The sequence below is a fragment of the Cyrtonyx montezumae genome, unplaced genomic scaffold (assembly GCF_038088225.1).
Source record: "Cyrtonyx montezumae isolate F1298 unplaced genomic scaffold, pur_monq_1.0 scaffold_12, whole genome shotgun sequence".
NCBI lineage: Eukaryota > Metazoa > Chordata > Aves > Galliformes > Odontophoridae > Cyrtonyx > Cyrtonyx montezumae.
Genome location: NW_027071848.1, coordinates 18,232,743 through 18,250,814, shown reverse-complemented (window position 1 = coordinate 18,250,814; position 18,072 = coordinate 18,232,743). Strand labels below are relative to the sequence as shown.

General features: G+C 38.0%; 1 long non-coding RNA gene across 4 annotated transcripts in view; it reads left to right on the top strand.

Annotated features, from left to right (window-relative positions):
• Positions 1 to 18,072, top strand: part of LOC136044726 (uncharacterized) — a 29,023-nt gene that overhangs the window by 1,035 nt on the left and 9,916 nt on the right. For 2 of the 4 annotated variants that reach the window (XR_010621847.1, XR_010621844.1), the window contains exons 2-4: positions 1,601 to 1,729; positions 3,986 to 4,119; positions 11,178 to 11,259. This is a non-coding gene — a long non-coding RNA (uncharacterized LOC136044726). Of the gene's footprint in view, positions 1 to 1,600; positions 1,730 to 3,068; positions 3,129 to 3,985; positions 4,120 to 11,177; positions 11,260 to 18,072 lie in introns of those variants that run through there. The other 2 variants (XR_010621846.1, XR_010621845.1) reach the window with 2 other exon arrangements.

Below are 18,072 nucleotides of genomic sequence, written 5' to 3'. Positions count from 1 at the left end.
TACAGCAGAGACCTGGCACTGAGACTCCAGATGCCTTGAAAGGCCTTGTTCTTCAGATGAAGACACTCTTAAATTCACAGGCAATGTATTTCACTTTGTAGATGGATGAAATCCCCTGTGCTTTGGTTTGTTAATGACCATGGTTAGAAACATCTTTTTTGCTAAGTTCTGCCACTTCTTTTCATGATTTTTGCTGGAATTTATTTACTCTCTAGTTTGTCAGTGAAGATATTCATGATTCTTTAAGCTTTGTCTGCCTTGAAACATCTATAATTTCTCCTAAAAGTCAAGTGAAACTGTTCTTTCCAGAGCCTGATCTGTTTCTGCTACTGCTTTCTCCTTCATCCTGTTTTTAGAGAAACTGTCTTTTATGGCAATTTGCTGTGGACCAACTTCTCACTGGGCCATTTAATTCTGGAGATGTTGGTCATATATTTTATTACCTAGCAACCTTGTTTACCAACAAAGGCCAATTAATAGTAGCATCTGATAGCCACAGGGGCACAGTATGGGGCCAGTAGCAATGTGAATTTCCTAGTCATATTTTATTTAGTAGAATATCATCTATAATATTGAATTCAGTATATATTGAAGATTAATCTCACCTAAATAACAATGAAAAAGGAACTCTGAGGATTGGAAAGAGAAACTTGGCTGAGGAATTTTGGAGGAAAAAGCTTTGCCATCTACAGGAAAAGTATGTATATTTATATATCATTTTTTTCCAGAAGTCTGTTGGAAATTTTTACCCGTAGTTTGAAGAAATATTCAGATGTCAAAATGAGCAGTGTAGCTGATTTAAAAGTAGTAACTTACAGTGTCACACCCTTTGAGATGCTTTATATAAGTAAATATTTTAATGAAGTTTCTCTGTTCCAAAACTTCATTGCACTGGAAAATTGCAGTCCCAATGTACAGTAGACTACTGTTAGGTCTTTAAAGTGCTCTGTTAACTATTTGTAATGAGCTAATTGTCTGTATAGAAAAGTCTTACTTGTTTAATAAGATTTTCTGGAGGAGTGATGCACTTCTCGTGTACTTAGGATAGGTTTCTACAATTGCAAGAAGAGTTTAATTTTATTTTCAACTTGTTTTTCTTGCTGAGGTTGGTCAGCTATCAAACAAAAGGTTTTAGGAACTTCTGTTTGTAACAGTTTGATCTCTAAGGTTAGAACAAGTTTACATTATTAAAATACAACATTTGATAACTTTTCTTGTATCTGATATAACTATCACTATAACTACTTTCCATGTGCTAAGATGTGCTAGATGTTCTCACTCTTAACTAAGCACGTACTGCTCATCTTTGGTAAGCAGAGGCTATACTGTAGGTATTTCTCTTTATCAAAATATTTCTGGGAGATAGGGGGTTTCTCTTTAAGTGTGAGTGAGACAGGGAGACAAAAACATCCCTTCATGCTTTATACAGTTTTCCTAGTTTATGGAAATATTAGGTAAATTTTTTAGACTTGACATTGTAACTTAAGCTTGAATAAACCATTGAATTTCTGTCCTGCATATCTACATTTATCTTGAGTCTGCTTTGGAAGTTACTGTAATACAAATCAAATATAAGCAGGAAAATGTGTTTTGTTATCAGGTGATTCTGGTCTTTTAACTCAGTCATCTGGGAGATCCAATTCTTAGAGACTTAAGGGTAATGTGTGTGTAAAACTAATAAATAAATGAGACCCTGCTATTTTCTCCTTTTAAGAAATGCTCGTTGGAAGTAACTAAACTTTGCTCCTTTAGAAGCAAAAGGACTCTTTCTTTGTTTTCATAGCATAGCCTGAATTTGCAGATGCTGCTTAAAACAACCAAAAAAATTAGACAGCTATGGGAATAGTATTGTGTGACTGAACTAAATGGATTTTGTTGACTATCTGCTGCCTGTTGCTGTCATTGGCAGGCAGAGATAACAGTGATCATTTCCAATGCTGTGGTCTGGCTGAGGAGGAGCAATTGCTTTATGTGTATTTTTCAAACCAGAGCGCATGCTTAGTCAGGATCCAGTGTTTGTACCAAAATTCAAAAGTATTGCAGCATTTACTTAAAAAAAAAAAAAAAGTTACTTAAACATAGAAAAGTATTATGCAAAGAATAGTGGCACCTTAGTGGCATACAGAACACTCTTGTCAGCTGAACTTGACAGAATCTGGCAGAAATTCAAAGTGTGTTTTGTATCTAGTAATTCCATTAACATTTCAAAGGTTGATGATGTTCTGGGAATTACACAGCAGGGATTATTTTTTATGTTAAGAATTAGTACTCTAAAGCTTTGCCTGCACTGGGAATATCGTAGCTATCTTGCAATAGGCAAATGTACTCTGCTCGAGTTCTCTATCAGATATTTTTCTACTTTATCTGTATTGGCATAATTAAATCAGCAGTCTTCTCTCCACCTTGTGTGAATAGAGCTGTATCAATATAAAACTATATATTGGTTGCTTATTTCCAAATAGAAGAGAACAACCTAGGATGGCTGGCCCAATTCCAGAAAATGTTTTTAATTATATTGCAGTTGCTATGCCTCTATGAACTACTTGAGTGAGAACTTATACCAGAAGAAGATGTCTTCATTCTAGTTCCTTTGCTCTGTTCCACAGAGCTCCATAAAAAGTTGCACCCTTTAGTTTCATAGGTTTGGTTTGTCTTTGTGGCAAACTTGCCTGTCATGCACATGTGTTTATATTCTAGAAAACATAGATGATGAGTGGTTTGATAGTAACAATGCATCTTCATCTCTGAAACGACCCTATTAGTCTACTCAGTTTTTACTGGAACAAGTACAGTTTAATGTGAATGGTTAGAATTTGCCATCTGGTTATGCATACCAGATTAGCTGGCCCTCTGAAGCCTAGCTTCACTCTCTGTTGTTTGGTATGGAACAAAATGTTTTATGTATCCTGACCAAACTTTCACTGCTGTTTTATAGATCAGTGTCTTGTCTTGCTTTTCTGATGTGCAAATGAAGCTTGTCCAATATGTATTACCCCAGAAAGATAATTGAAGTCAGAATATCTGAACTTGGATCACTTGCAAATAAGGATGATCTGCATGCACATGTTCTGTAAAGATAATGACGAACTGATCCAGATGATTCCTGTTTTAAAGCTGTAGATGAGGGGGTAATCCTGATTCCCATATTAAAAGGAGGGGAAATTCATTATGGAGAGAAGTCTGAGAATGTGTGTAACCTTTCTGCTCTAAAACTGGAAGCAGTAAAGAATGGATGTGAGTCAGAGACAGGAACAGAAAGAGCCAAAAGCCTGAGAGACCTTTGACCATGCAGAGAACATTCACTGAGCTTAACTAGCTGTTCTCTGTCCTATGTTCATTGACTGTTCCACTCTCTTTCTGCCTCTACTTCTGCTTCAATCCTGTTTACTCTGTGTGCTTTTCTTCCCCTATCTGTCCTTAATGATTTTTAAACTTTTTTGTTTGGTTGATTTTTTTTGTTGGTTGGTTGGTTGATTGGTTGTGGGTTTTTTGTGTGGTGTTTTTTCTGTTCTGTTTTGTTTGGGTTTTTTTTTGCTTTTTTGTTTGTTTTAACTGGGGACTTTTAACTGTCCTATGTTTGTGTGATGTCTGACAAAATGGAACTTCAGTTTTCATAAGGCTTCAGATATGATTTAGAATAAAATTTCCTTGTCCTGCTTTTTGTAAGGAATCATTTGAAGGCAAATGAGTACCCTTAATGAGATGAGATGATTTGTATGAGATTTAATGGGCTAAGGGAAGCTTTGGTCCTACAGATTTTCTGTAGGTGAAGTAGAGGTATAAAGAACAGATATTGAAACATCTATACGTTCTTTTATTCAGAAAAAAAAATTATGAAACTTCATTTTATTACAGTCCAACATACTATGTATGGTAAACATTTCAGAATGGATGTTATGTTGACTATGTTTGCATTGTACATGCAGTTGTTGGCAATTTTTTTGTTTGCTTTCCATGTTTCACAGCTCTTAAATTTGCTTTCTAGAAACCATTTTGGTAGGTGTAGGTTGATTGTCTGAAATCTGTTCTGAAGCTTCAGTGCAAAGCAAGCACAGAATTAATGACAGATGTGAGTGGACATCTTAAGGATATGGCATCTTCAGAAACAGTGGCATTTTGGTAAGAATCTGCATATACATTATGAAGTAATAAGTGTCGGTTTTCTGCAAAATGTGTTTATATCTGTCTGAAAACTTGTCCTATTGCTCAATGAAAATGTGTTTTCAACAATGTGATAAGTTGGAGGATTGCTGTATATTGTGCAGCACTGTGAAGTCTGAAAATGTACACAATTTTGCTAAGCAGCGACTTCTTGAATGTGACAACATAAGTTTTGAGAAGAACAAGGTTTTTTAAGTATGAATTAGTGGCTATTTATGGCTCACTGCTTCTGAGCTTGTTTCTCTGAATATTTACAACTGGATATTTTTGAAGTGTCATTGAACAAACAAATGACACAGATACTTATTATTATACATAGACTAAATGTTATAATTGACCTCTGGTGGCATGTTTTATCACTACGCGTGCAACTGTTGTAACAGGCACTGTAAGGAAATACCCAATTTTGTGGAAGACACAAAACTTTTTTTATTTTTTTTTACAAATTAATCATAGCTGAAGGCTTTTAATCCTTGTGTAGATTAAAGAAAAGTACAACAGTAGCTTGTTACATTACTGTACTGGTACTACTTTGCTGGAAGCTTCACACAATTTAAATAATGTGTACAATTAAAAAGCTGAAGTAGAAAAACACCAGTGAAAATTTTACTGTAACCAGAGTCCAGTATCATAAAAGCGGTTCTTTTTACTTTAGTCTTTAAAATAGCTTAGGCCAGCAACTCCTCAAAAAAAAAAATTCTTATTTCCACTAAAACCAGTTATGTTCTTAGTGATGTATATACCGATTCTTAAAATTCAGAAAGAATCTGTGCCTGTTTTTCTTCCTGCTCTTTGAGTCTCACTGGTGGCTGTTGCTGTAATGGAACTGTTCTGATAACAGCTGGCAGTTCTTACATGGTTCTTCAAGACATTTTGAGGTCCTGGGTATGTATACGTTGTGCTGTACAAGAACCAAACTCATTTTAAATAAACTAGTTCCAGAGCTGAGGTAACTTTTTAGCAGCATGCTGCTTTTCAGTGAAATTACGGTTTTACAGACCTCAAGAACATGTCATTTTGAAAACTGTGATGGTTCCTGAGTTGAGATAAGCAGATTAGCTATTAATTGAATGGACAGTGTTAATGTATGAGAGAGGTAACAGCATTTGGTCTGCTGTGTGCCTGTCAGAGCCATTAGCCTCCAGCTCGGGTGCATTGTACTAACAAGGGTACCTCATATGGGCACCTGAGGAGAGGTGCAAAACTGCAATGTGTACAGGTAGGGTAGAAGTGTCAGCTCGATTGTACTGCATAACATGCAGTTATGCACAATGCAACATTAATTAAAACAGTATATTCACGTAGATACAGTGAGAGGAGAAGTAGGGAGAATACCTGCTAGCTGGGCTCCTGAAAGGTGTGTGGACAGAGATGATATTCCAAAAGACATGGTACAAACACTTCAGTCTCTTCAGAAAACGTTTTAATGTGATCCATTTGAAATTAGTTTGGTTTGAGATTGACTAACAGTAATATCTGTCTATGTAATATCCCTTTCTGCAGCACTCAGCTTCTCATTTTTACTTTCTAGGTGGGTGGAACATGGCCCACCAAGTGCTGTGTTCTCATTCCAGTGCCAAAATACAAAGCACAAACCAACAGCTTTAATATGAGGGGCATACTAGGTTCCTTCAGCTGAGATGAACAAATGTGTGTGCTAGATGGGTGAATATAAGCTTAGATATATCTGCTTAGATCAGGTAGTTTTTTTAAACTGCTGTGATTCTCTGGGCTATTGCAGTAATTTGGGATGAAGAAGTTAGGCTGCTCACCAGTTTGTTCTGCCAGGCTGAATCCTCCACTCTGTTTCCTTGGATGGCAAATGCTTGGTTATTTATTTGGGCTGTTTGTATTTTAAACCAGATTCTAGAGGGAGGGGGGGGGGAAAGAAGAAATGGAGGGATGCACCCTTCTCAGTTTTAAAACCCCTCAAATTCTGAAGGATGAAATCAATCAAGAAAACCTACTTTGCAGTTTCCATGTCAGAGGTATCTTATCTGTAGTTGCAGTAGTTGTACAAATGGAGGTTGGAACATAACCTGTCTCTTTCTGCTTATTTTTTTATAAGGTGTCTGTACTGAGTGGTATTGCTTCAAATCAGTTACAACAAGTGATTGACTTGTGAAAGAGCTGACTGGCATTTAGTGCTTAATACTTCCGTTCCTAAATAATTTTAGTGATAATAACTTCATTTGTGACACTCTGCTTCCACTAGTAGGTGGAGGCTTGAGGGGGAAGATGTTACAGTTCTTTCACAATTCATTAATTTGTGGATGTTTCTGTTATGTTGTTTCCACACAGAATGACTCATAGCTAAATGAACACAGCAGCCAAAAGGCGTGCCCTCACTGCTGCGGCCCACAGTGAAACACGATGCCATTATATATCAGAGGAGGATGCTCATGTGCGTTTGAGTCCTTGAGAAATTACATGCACATTAGACAGATGTGCTATCAAATACTTCCTCAGCGTAGTTTATTTCAAAAAGTTGTGTTTTACCCTGAGTGCACTTTTTTCACACAGTTGCTTTACCAAGTTGTATCTTGGCAACATCTGTCTTCAGAGTTGAAGTTAGTGCTGAGAAACTGTGTTTTTGTTTTGTAAACCAGTATGGTTTCAGTGTATTCATTTCTGAACTATTTGATAAGAGACTACAGAAGTACTTGCATTGCCACGTTGTTTTTGTAATGATTTAGACAGATTCAGAAGCGTTTCTGTCAAGCAGATAGCATGAAAACACGAATTATAGTGAACCAGTTAGCCTCTGGTTATCTTAGCTCTCCTTGAATTGCAGATTGCTTGAACTCAATCTTTCCTTATTTAACAAAAATGTCAAAAACAAAGCAGACTCATCTTTTGACATGCCACGCATTATCACCTGTGTTACAAAAGTTTTGTACTGGAACACTGCACAGAGCAGGCCTAAAAACAGTTGGAAGTTCCTGTCCTGTGTTCCTTATACCTCTCTTACTCTGTGTTCTGGTATCTCCACTGCAAAATGCAGATGTAGAGAGTATTAAATAAAACATGCACTTTTTGTTTTGTTTTGTTTTGAATCTTTGGGTGCTGCTGGTAGTGATGGTGTGCTGTTTGTTGTTGTTATTTTTGTGTTGGTTATTTGTTTCTCCAGGTGTTAAACAACAGTGTTAACGAAATGCTGCCGTTGTTTTGTGTACTGAAAATGCATACACAGCTCCATGCCTGTTCTCTGGGTGACAGAGCAATGGATTTGATAATACTGAGACAGATTATGGAATAAATACATTGTGAAGTGAGGTACCTTTAACTTATTGGTCCTATTCAACTAGGCTTGCTATGTGCAAGGATGATGGAGCATGATCAGATCTGATCTCCATCCCTCTTCTGGTTTGTGGTGCAAGGCTGTAATGTGTTAATGGAAATGGCACACAGCTATCAACAAAAGCCACCACAACGTCCATGGAATATACTGGGAAACAATAAAAGCAACAATATCAGTCCTGTTTCAAATTCCTACACCCCAAGCCAAGTCATCCTGGGTCAATTAAGGATGTCTTACTTGGAGAGTATGGGAGGAATAAAGCTTTAACGGTACACTGCTGTTTGATCTTCAGGTTGTGTTTAAGCATAGGCAAGGAAGTGACTATCAAAATGAAAATACATCAAATTGCCACTTGTGCAGTTCAGGAGTCACCGTGGGCAGTGTCGCTGTCAGCATGTTAGGCCCCGTTCACCTTTCAGTAACCATAAGTAGCAGCAGAATGCCAGAGATGTCCACGCTGTTGTTTCATCCACAACTGTAAGCATGAACCCAGGCTGCTCTGCCTGTAGTGCTCTCAGTTAGTGGATCTGTATTTTGGTGAGATTTCTCCTCCTTTACAGGCAGAGATCCTGGAGCCTTGATGCAGCCTAGCCCTTTTGAGCCTGTTCTCTTTTCCACCTGTTTCAGAGCTGCTTTTTTTCTAGTACTGCATCTTGAAGATGCAGAGCTCTGTGCTTACACTGAGGGGCTGTGATGTGAGGCTCTCTGTGTGGGCTGTGTGGAAATGCAGACAGGTTGATTTCAGGTGCTGAATGTTCTGACCTTCTCCTTTCTGTGCTGAACCATTAAGCCCTTTTATCGCAGGCAGTACTTCCACCTAAGGCTGTACGCTGTGCTGCCACTCACCCAGCGTACATAGGCATGTTCAGGTGGCCTCAGGTTCCTCTCACTTGCATCAATGCCAGAGGCAGTGTTGACCTGGGCCAGCCAGCAGTGCCATCAGCAGAGCAGCATCAGGCTGCTGACAGCTGTCGTGCTGAGGGAAGGGAGTGTGTAGCCTGTTCTAGTCATCAACCTGTTGGACCAAGAGCTGCCTGTGAGTTTGAATTGTGCTTGTGCATAGGGTAGCCTCGTGTTACTGCAGCAGGTTAGATCTTCCCATGATGTATACTGTTCCAGATGTTCTTGTTTAAAAATACACCTTGGCTGATGGTGAAATAACTTCTACTTGATGCCTCCATGCTGTATGCACTGCTCTGTGCTGATGCTATTGCAGTGCATCCTGATGGAATCCTCTTAGTTCAATATTTAAAACAAGATGTTAAGAATAAAAGAGTTCTGGTCATTAAACTGGAATTAACATGGAGTGGGAGCTGATTTATAACCTGACACTTGCCTTCTGTAGTGCCTGTCTCAAATTGACGGCTCCTTAAACTGCATTAGTTCTGAAGTTCAGTTCAGAAATGCCTCATTCCATCCAAAAACTTTTATTATCACGTAAATAGCTTTTGTAATACTGGAATGAGCAAATATACATGTTAAACAAAAAATTCCTTCAAGTCCAAGTGAAGTTAGTTTATGCCTCTTTTCCAATGAGTTTATTTTGTTGTAATTGTCTTCCTTCTCTTTAAAAGGGGAAAAGGGCATGGAACAGCTTTGCAGGTAAATGTTCAATGGGGTGTATTTTGAATTACATGTATTTAGTACATACTTCCAAGCATGTAATAGCTTTAGCTAGAAAAGCAAAATGTCCCTTACATTTTGGAAAGAGGCTGCTATTTGACAATGGGGTGCATCATTAAAATAATCACAGGCAAAAGCTGTTAATTTGGCAACCATTCTTTTACTGAGAAGTTCACAGCCTGCATGGTTTGCAAAACAGAGCAAGTTAAGGGGGGTTAAGTGTTACATGCTGATTTCCTGCTGTTGAATGGTCTGCTTTCGAAACACAGATGAAAAGTATGTTGCCTTTTGGATTTGCAAATTATATACTGCTTTTCTGCAACCTGATGGCTTTCTTTTATGCCTGGCAGCTTTCCTGTCTATGTGGACAGTAAGGTCATCTCGAACCCACAGCTTCACTACACGAAGTCCATGCATCTGTTCACATTTCTCAGTTTCTGTCATCCACGTACTGGCTTCATTCTCCCTCCAAAAAAGAGTTCCCAGGCTGTCTTTCTGGTTCTCCTTTCTATCTATATTATTGTCTTCTTAAATCTTCATTTGTTCCCTTTATTGCACTGTGGATTGCTTCAGCCATTTATTATTGCCCTATTTACCTGACTCAACCACTTATTAAATGACAGAGTCTCATCTCTGCTTTGACTTTGCTGTAAGTCTCTTCTTCATATTCCCCTGCGTATTCCACCCCTGGCCACTTTTTTAATACGTCTTCCCTTCATGTTCCCAGTGTGGAAGAAATCTCACAGTGCTATTAATAACAGGTAAACTATAGAAAACTTTGATATTGTGAATAAAAAGTTAAGAATGGAATGAACTTGCTATTCCTTTCTTTAAAAATTGATTTCCTTAATGCAGGAATTGTCACGTTGCTGTAAGCCATAATACAGTTTCCCATTTCTTAGTAACTAAATCCCATTGAGCCAGTTGATGTTAACTCCAAATACCTTTTGTCCAGATTTCTTAGTGTAGTAACTTGTTTAGGCTGACTGTTGCTGTTAGGGACACTTCATTTGTATTAATAAACTATCAATCTCTGTGATAATTAACATGGATAAATTACATATGTGGAAACCACTTCTGGTCAGCTCTGAATTTTCCACACCTCAGAAGCGTCTTGGGATGTTTCCTGTACTGTAAGATAGCAAGCGTGGCAGCATCTGATGGGACCTCTCTGGAGGTTTTGCTACTTGATGATGGCTGCTCATAACACTTTTCAGCTTAAGCTTGCCAGTGTGTTTTCATGTGTTCCCAGTGCTTACCAATGTTCGCCTTTGAATTCATTCCACTTTCCACGTATCCTTTCAGAGAAGGGAAGACATGTACTTCGTGTGTTTTTTTCTAGTAAGGTCACAGGATTGATTTCTGTACTCCTATCACACCTTTTCTACTTGTTCCCTTCCATTGCCTAAGCAGCCTCTTTTGTTATTTTTAGTTTGATTGAGCAGAAATTTTCACTAACCTGCTGAAGTGGTGCCCTAGTTCCTTCCTGAGGCCAAGGCATCTGATGTTCTTTCACAGTACAACTTAATTGATCTAATGAACAACATGCATTAAAAGGAGGCAGTCGTACTACCTCCCTTGCAGCTGACGCTCACTTCTACTCTTGATCCAGTTCATGGAACTATGCTGTTAAAAAAAAAACAGTCTCACCAAAAAAGGGTTGATTTTTCTATTGGTTTTGCTTTCTGGGCAGGCTTACCAGTGATGGTTGCTGTTGTTGTTGCAGGAAAAACAGAGGAGCACATAACAAAGGAAGGAGGAGATAGAAGTATGGGACATGCCTTTTGTGCAGTGGGCTGCATCAGATCAGTTTAATGAGAAGAAAATTATACAGAGGTTTGTAACAGAATTGTTAAGATTGGTGTGAATGCAGTATGGATGGAAATGTAACCATAAGGAAAAACCAAAATATAGGGTTAAAGAAATGGTATATACTGATAATGAAGGACATGGTTTCCAGGACACCATTCTCAGCAGTATCTGTGTGCCACAGCACAGATCATTTGCCAGCAGAAGAGCTTGTGTCCCTAACATCAGGAGGATGGTAACAGGGTTGCAGTGTAACTCATATGCTGTTCTTTTTTCCCGATAGGAAGAAGGGCTGCAGACATGCATTTCAGACCTGTATTCCAAACAAGAAAAACAGTGGGGAGCAACCTGGCCTCGGATTTGTGGTGAGATACTGAGGCAAAACTATCCTGTCACAGTTGATGACTCCTAAAGGATCTGCTGAAAAATCTCGCTTGTTACTGCTAACAAAGAACAACTCCTGACATGTACTTAAGCCTCAGTAGCTGACAGAATTTTTTTGCACCCAAGTTGTCCTGGCCAGACGGTTTGAACACACATCCTGATAAGAGAGTGTGAGACTGTGAGTTAACTCAACTTACCTGGGGATTTTGTAGGTAACTGTTGCATTTCTCTAGCCTAATATGTTGAATTGAGTTTCATATCACAAAGTTTCCTTCACTTGCAATTTTAATTTGAAGCCCCATAAAAACAGATTTTCTCTTTTTTTTTCTGTTTTAGTATGTGTTTGTTATCTGTCATCATTCCAATTTGATTTGGCATTTTTGTGGTCCTTTTGTTCATTTTAGTTAGATTGTTTTCCTTGATTCTGAGTAGCCTAAATAACTGCAACTTAATTACCATACTACTCACGCATGCCACTTTCCAGATGATTGATGCTGTAACAGAAGAACAAAACCATTATTTTGAGGCATTTCACAGTTAACTCTTTGCCATTAGTAAAAATTGTTGTAATGAAAATGATCTGTTACTATCAGTGTCTGGGGGGATTTTTTTGTTTGTTTGCTTGCTTCCTCACTTAGAGAGAATACTTTACCTACTTTGGGCTTTAGAAGAACTTTTCTGTAATCTGGGTGAACAGAGCAAGAACTAGATCAGCAATATTAATTGTTCTGTTCAATTTTTTTTTTACATGATGCTTGGTATGATTTTTGCTAATTGTTTGCACTGGGATTAGATTTCCAAGTTTGTCTGGAAGACTCCTATTTTGCTCTTATAACTTACTGAAGCACATTGCTTCTTCATAGTGTTTCTATTTTTTCCCAGTAATAAACATGCTTTTTGGAGTATGAGAGCATTTAAGATGTGTCTAGAGGTTTTGCTTCCTTATTTTGGTCTTTAGTACCTTCTTTATGTAACTGAAATCTCATTTTTAGGAGGGTATATTTAAAATGCAGTAAGTTTAAGAGGGAAAAGCATGTATTGTGAGACATGAACTCTGCATACGCAAAGGGTCTCCTTATATTTCTTGTCTTTGAGACCTACATTTTACCATTCTCTCATCAATTGTTTCAGAAGATTGCTTACAACATCTGTGTCTCACATGACAAGAGTTTCCATGCTCTGTTCCAGCGACCCCCATTTCTCTGCCAAAAGTTCTGCACGCATCCTAGATCCATATATACCTTCCCATCTTTTCCCATCTCCCATATTTCATTCTCTCTTCTTTTTCACTGCTTTGATTTGTATTGGGGATTTGCCCGTCATTCTGGGTGGGGAGAAAGTCAACTGGTGTCAGCTGTGAACACATTCCAGCTCTTTGTGATAGCATTAAGGAATTTAGAAAATCACTATGTTGATGCATGGCTGTGCATTTCCTACATGGCCTACCTATATGATAAACAGTACCTGATCATATAACTAATACAATATTGTATAGTATTATAAGATTGCTTTTGTATTATTGTGAAATAAATGAATGTTAATTGGGCGTGGAAGTTCTTGTGGTGCTAGGCAGCGCACCAACTTGGGTTGAAAAGAATATCTACATTCCTAAAAGTTTGTAGTGTAAACATAATACACTTGAAAACAAGATATACACAGAAGAGAAAGGAAATGTTAGAAATTGAGGGCATCCTCTTAGTGTACGTAACTCAAGAGGTTGATCTCCGCAGGCTTTTCCCAGTTTATTTAAAGAGGCTGTAAAAAGACTTCTTTGGAGGACAGTTTGGAACACATGAGACATTCCTTCATCAAAATCGATCTTAACAGAAGTCTTTCCATTTACTGGATGGGAAGATCTGTCTCCTGCATCTGATATTTGTCGAGATGCTTAAAATTAGGCGGGGTGTATATTGCAAACAACTTCCCTTCTTGCAAACAACTGCTCAGGGAAGGCAGTGGAGAAAAGCTATCTAGTACATTTTCAGAAATTTAAGGGAGTTTCCCTGAAGTAAAATGGGAAAAAGCGTAAAAGTTTGAAAATATAAAGTGGGTAATAGAGGAGCTGGAATCTAGACTCATGATACTGGCTGGCAAATAGGAGATATGAAGGGAAGAGATACAAGAACCATCTCCAAGTCTTTTTTCCAATAAAGATGGGATGGTTTTGGAAAGTGTTGTAGACAAACACAACATAAGCAATTTAAACACTGTAATCTAATGATCTTTTCAGCTTTATGTTTTATGAAAATTGGCCTACCTTCAAACACAAACATACCACAGCAGACTTCCTGATGATGATTAAGGAGCGATAGGTCCAGTAGTGATAAGCCAGGAAGGGTCTTGAAAATGAAGACAAATAACAGAGAAGCTGAGGAGAGCTGTGGAGGCACTTCTCCAAGTGACTGACTTAGAACGGGGACTTTGTAGCAGCATTGTGTGTGAATGCAGGTGAGATCTAGCTGCATTTCTGAAAAGCACAGAGAGATGCTGCCGAATCAAGACATGGTGGTGATGATGATAACCCGTTTGAGTATGTTAGATGATTAAAAGAATTAACAAAAGTATTGTCCCGTAAATGTTATGCTGAAAGTATCTGCAAATTATGAGTATGAATCTTGGGGTGTGGATAAAATTTGGGGCCTGAGATGATGCATAAGAGACATTGTATGTCAGGGTGATATATATAGTAGCTCTGCAGCTGCATATATGTCACTAGCCATTCATATGAAAATCTTAAAGAGCTATTATCTGATATCACTGTATTTTTAATTGATTGGAGTCCATCACTCATCTGATTGCTTCCCAAATAACGTAGCTCAGAATATTGTCCACCTGCCAGCAAGAACAGTGCTTGAGTTGTGTAGTTTCTTTGCAATGTCACGATTGGATGAACAGCATAAGAAGGTGTATCATGCATTTGCTGTGGAGGCTTGGATCTTTTTAATTTGTCTGATTGTAATAATGAACACTACGTACAGAAATTTCTTTACATTTGAATTATTATGTCAAGTCCTCTAATAACTATATCTAGCACTTCAGTAGGAGTTCAGTAAGGCTTCAGAAATTCATTGATTCAGTTCCTTATTCTGCTCCTGCCTGATCATGCAAGAATTCTCCCCAGCAGGAGGAAGCTGTCAGTTTGCTTCAGGCCTTTATAGCCAGGTCCTATACCAACTGCAATGATCTTTTTTGTTCCCCTCCAACATGTCCTAAACTCACAGATAAATGGCACAGCAGAGAGAGGGCAGAGGAATTAACATCTGCAGTTGTCTAGTTTTCAGCTAGTGGGTTTGGTAGCATATGGATGTGAATTAGAATCATTTCTAGTCCTGTCTCAAAATAGAGATTACTTTTTGTTGTTGTATTTTGTTCTAGAATAGATACTACATTTCAGATTGCTAGCTTTGGAAATACAAACTGATAATACGTTTTTGCAAGAGCAAGAAGAAATAGTGTCTTAAGTGTCTAGTTGTCAGATGTCCAGATTGAACTATTAAAATATGTAGTATACTCTAGGAAGTTAAACTGAAAAATTGCTTAACTCAGAATTGTGACCCTTTGCAGAGGAATTTGATATTAATAGCCCTTCAGTAATTTTGGGTTACTAAGAGAGGGAGCAGTGGTGGGCAGGTAAGGCTGTCACGTGCAAATTCTTGAGCGAGTGCACATCTTGGTCTTCCAGAAATCAGCTGGCAAACAGCACAGTCAGTGTGTGCTGCCTGGGTGCCAGCTGTGGGATGCTGAAGCTGTGTGGGGAGAGACAGGGCTGGAGGTTAGGCTTCCTTCTGCAGAACTCCATGTCCCCGTACCCCCATGTGCTTATTGAGGGCCAGCCAGATAGATAACTGTCTTGAAATAAAATAACTGTAATCTTGACACTATTCTAAATATGGCATTATAGGTTCTTTATAACACACAGACTTGTGACAGGTATGTGACATACGAGTATCAATTCAACATTAAAATGGAAATAAAGGCTTTTTTATGTCTATCCTGAGCTAACACAAAGGGTACAAAAACATTGCCTTTCCCACAGATTTCAGAAATCACATCTCTCTTGTGTGTGTGTCAGTTTCCTCATCTGTAAGCAGTCCAAGCAAAGTCAGTACTGGGTGTCAGCAAAATGGGTGTTGTAATGTTGACATGTGTAGTGAATGTATTTTTTTTTAGATTTTTTCCTAATAGGAAGAATGAGTCCTTATCTCTCCATCACTGATACAGACAAATCAACACCTCTTTCAATTGATTTCAGTTCTATACCTTCATGTACCTTGGAATTTATTTATTTTTTTTACTTTGTAATTTATTTCATAGAGAGGGTCTTGCTCTGTCTTAAGCTTGTTAGGAGATGTAGAAATAACCAGAAGTAGCTGATTCTCCTGAATGTTTTATTTGGACAGAAGGTATGTTTATGTTGAATTTGCCTAGTTACATGCAGATCTCTATAGGCATAACTCTATTATACTAAAGGAAAGAATAGTATTATATTCCTGGACAACCATACTGTCAATCTGGCTATCAGATAGAGTTGGTAACAGTGAAGGTATGATTATATTGATGGGCTTGATTAATGTGCAAATCAGACTAAAGACCACAACACCCACTTGAGCTGTCAGACACATATGAGATGGTCACAGGTAGAGAGGATGCATGAACCTTTTCCCTGTCTGCTGGATGATGAGTGCTGTTACTGAATTCAGGACAATGTGGTATTCAAGAATATAGACCATGGTTCTGTGCTGGTGTTCCATCCTAAAACTGATACTTCTATGGTGTCTTTACTGCTGCTGTTACTTATTCCTATTATGTTTGTGTGAGAAAACATGACAGAGTAGGTATTTTTCTGAGATAGTACCTTTTCTCATTGTCAGTTGTATACTCTACTAGACGTATGCTATTATTATATTATATGTAAGCTATTATTAGTACGTTAGGCAGAACGAAAAGTGACTTCATCTAACTCACTGCCAAGCTAGAACTTCTCACAGCCTTCAGATGGGCACAAAAGTGAGTGTTTTTATAGCAGTAATATTACTTTCTGTCAGTTTTACGGTGTTTTAAAATACGGTAAGATTACCTCATTTTGGTTTTTGCCACCACATTACTAAGGGGCTAAAAATCTGCATGCCTAGAAATGAGGTGTTGATGATTAATATAAAAATATCCCCGTTATTGATTGTATGGCACAGTCATTTATTTAAAATAATAAAATAAATTATATATTAATAAAAATATCAGCAGCACACAGGAGGTGAGCACACGCACTGCAAGTACTCATATTTGCCTGAAGGGAAATTAACTGCTCTCAGGTAATGCTATATAAACCTCCTGGTGTACGTTCTGTAGCTGAATGCAGCGTGTTGTGGCAAAAATGTAAATTGTGTATTAGATTCCTGGACTAGTTTGGTGTCTCTTTGATTATAGCTGTGGGCCATGACACCTGATTCATCCTTTTTCTTTTTTGTGTTTTTAGGCCCTAATTCTGCCACTGGTCAAATGGGCCTTGAGAGCCACGGGGCCTGCTTGTGTTAATGCAACATGGAACTTTCTGCTCTGAAGAACTGACTTTAGGCCTGAATGTAAATTTTTGTTTCATTTCCATGTCTACTTGCTTCTAATTCATTATAATTGGCCTTTAAAGTGGTATTGTCTTTGAGACTTACGCACATCTACTTTAGTACCATTCATATACAGTATTATTTGGATACTGTCAGACATGGTTACAATATTCTGTTGTGTTATGTACCAAAAACTGCTAATTGATCTGATTAGTGTTACATTTTTACATGTAATGGATCCCTGCTTAAAATAGAGGAGATAATCACCTGTGTTTTCAGTAGCTGTGTTTCTTTGAGCTTAGATTCTGAAGTTAACTGCTTCAGGGCAATTTAAAGATGTTGGTAGATTTGTTTTTTGTTCTTTGGGTGTAAAATACATTCATTTTACTTTGCAATGTGCTATTTTCTTAGTAGCTTACTACTGCTAAAAGCTTTCAGTATGATGATACACTGTGATGCAGACCAATAAAATAAGCAGGAAAAGGCAGTAACTTTTACTAGCTGTCCTGTTGCTTTTCTATTTTTGTGAATGCAGTTACTTGTCATACTCTAATGTTGAGAGCGAAAACTTATTTATTTATGTGAACTGGATAATGTCTTCTAACTACATGGGTTGCTGTTCCTGTCCTAGTCCGTATGACTGTGTCAGTCTCATTGAGTACTAAGGATACTTAGATAGCCCCAGAACAAACTAGAAAGGACTTCACAAATGGAGTTGGAGGGGTTAAAATGGATATGCTCTGTCTCTACCCACGTTAGTATTTATATCATATAGACTTTTTAAAGCAGATGTATAACAACGTAGGAAAATTAGTGGATGAAAATATCCAATTCTGTCTCTGTATATAGAGAATCAGGAATACCTCCTCTTTAATTATTTTTGTAGACATATTAAAATTATGTCTAAGAACTTTAATGTTTTGCATATTCCCAGATCAATAGAAAAGCACTGTTGTCTTGCTTTATGAAGGAGAATACAACCATTCAATCAGTAGTAAAGTGAGGGTTATCACTGGAGTCCTCCTGCCCTTTAACCTCATGCCTCCAGCTCCATTTCTTCCACAAACGCCAAAGTTGCCATTCTAGTCTATTCCTTCCTATTTCCACATACAAAGCCTAAGGTGTTTCAGTTTGGACTCTCAGAAAATGAGGAACGTGGTGTTGGTGGCCGTCAGCCAAGGTGCTTGGTCTGAGTTGCTCCTTCTTTGCAGAAGCCTATGGCAGAGAGAACTGAAT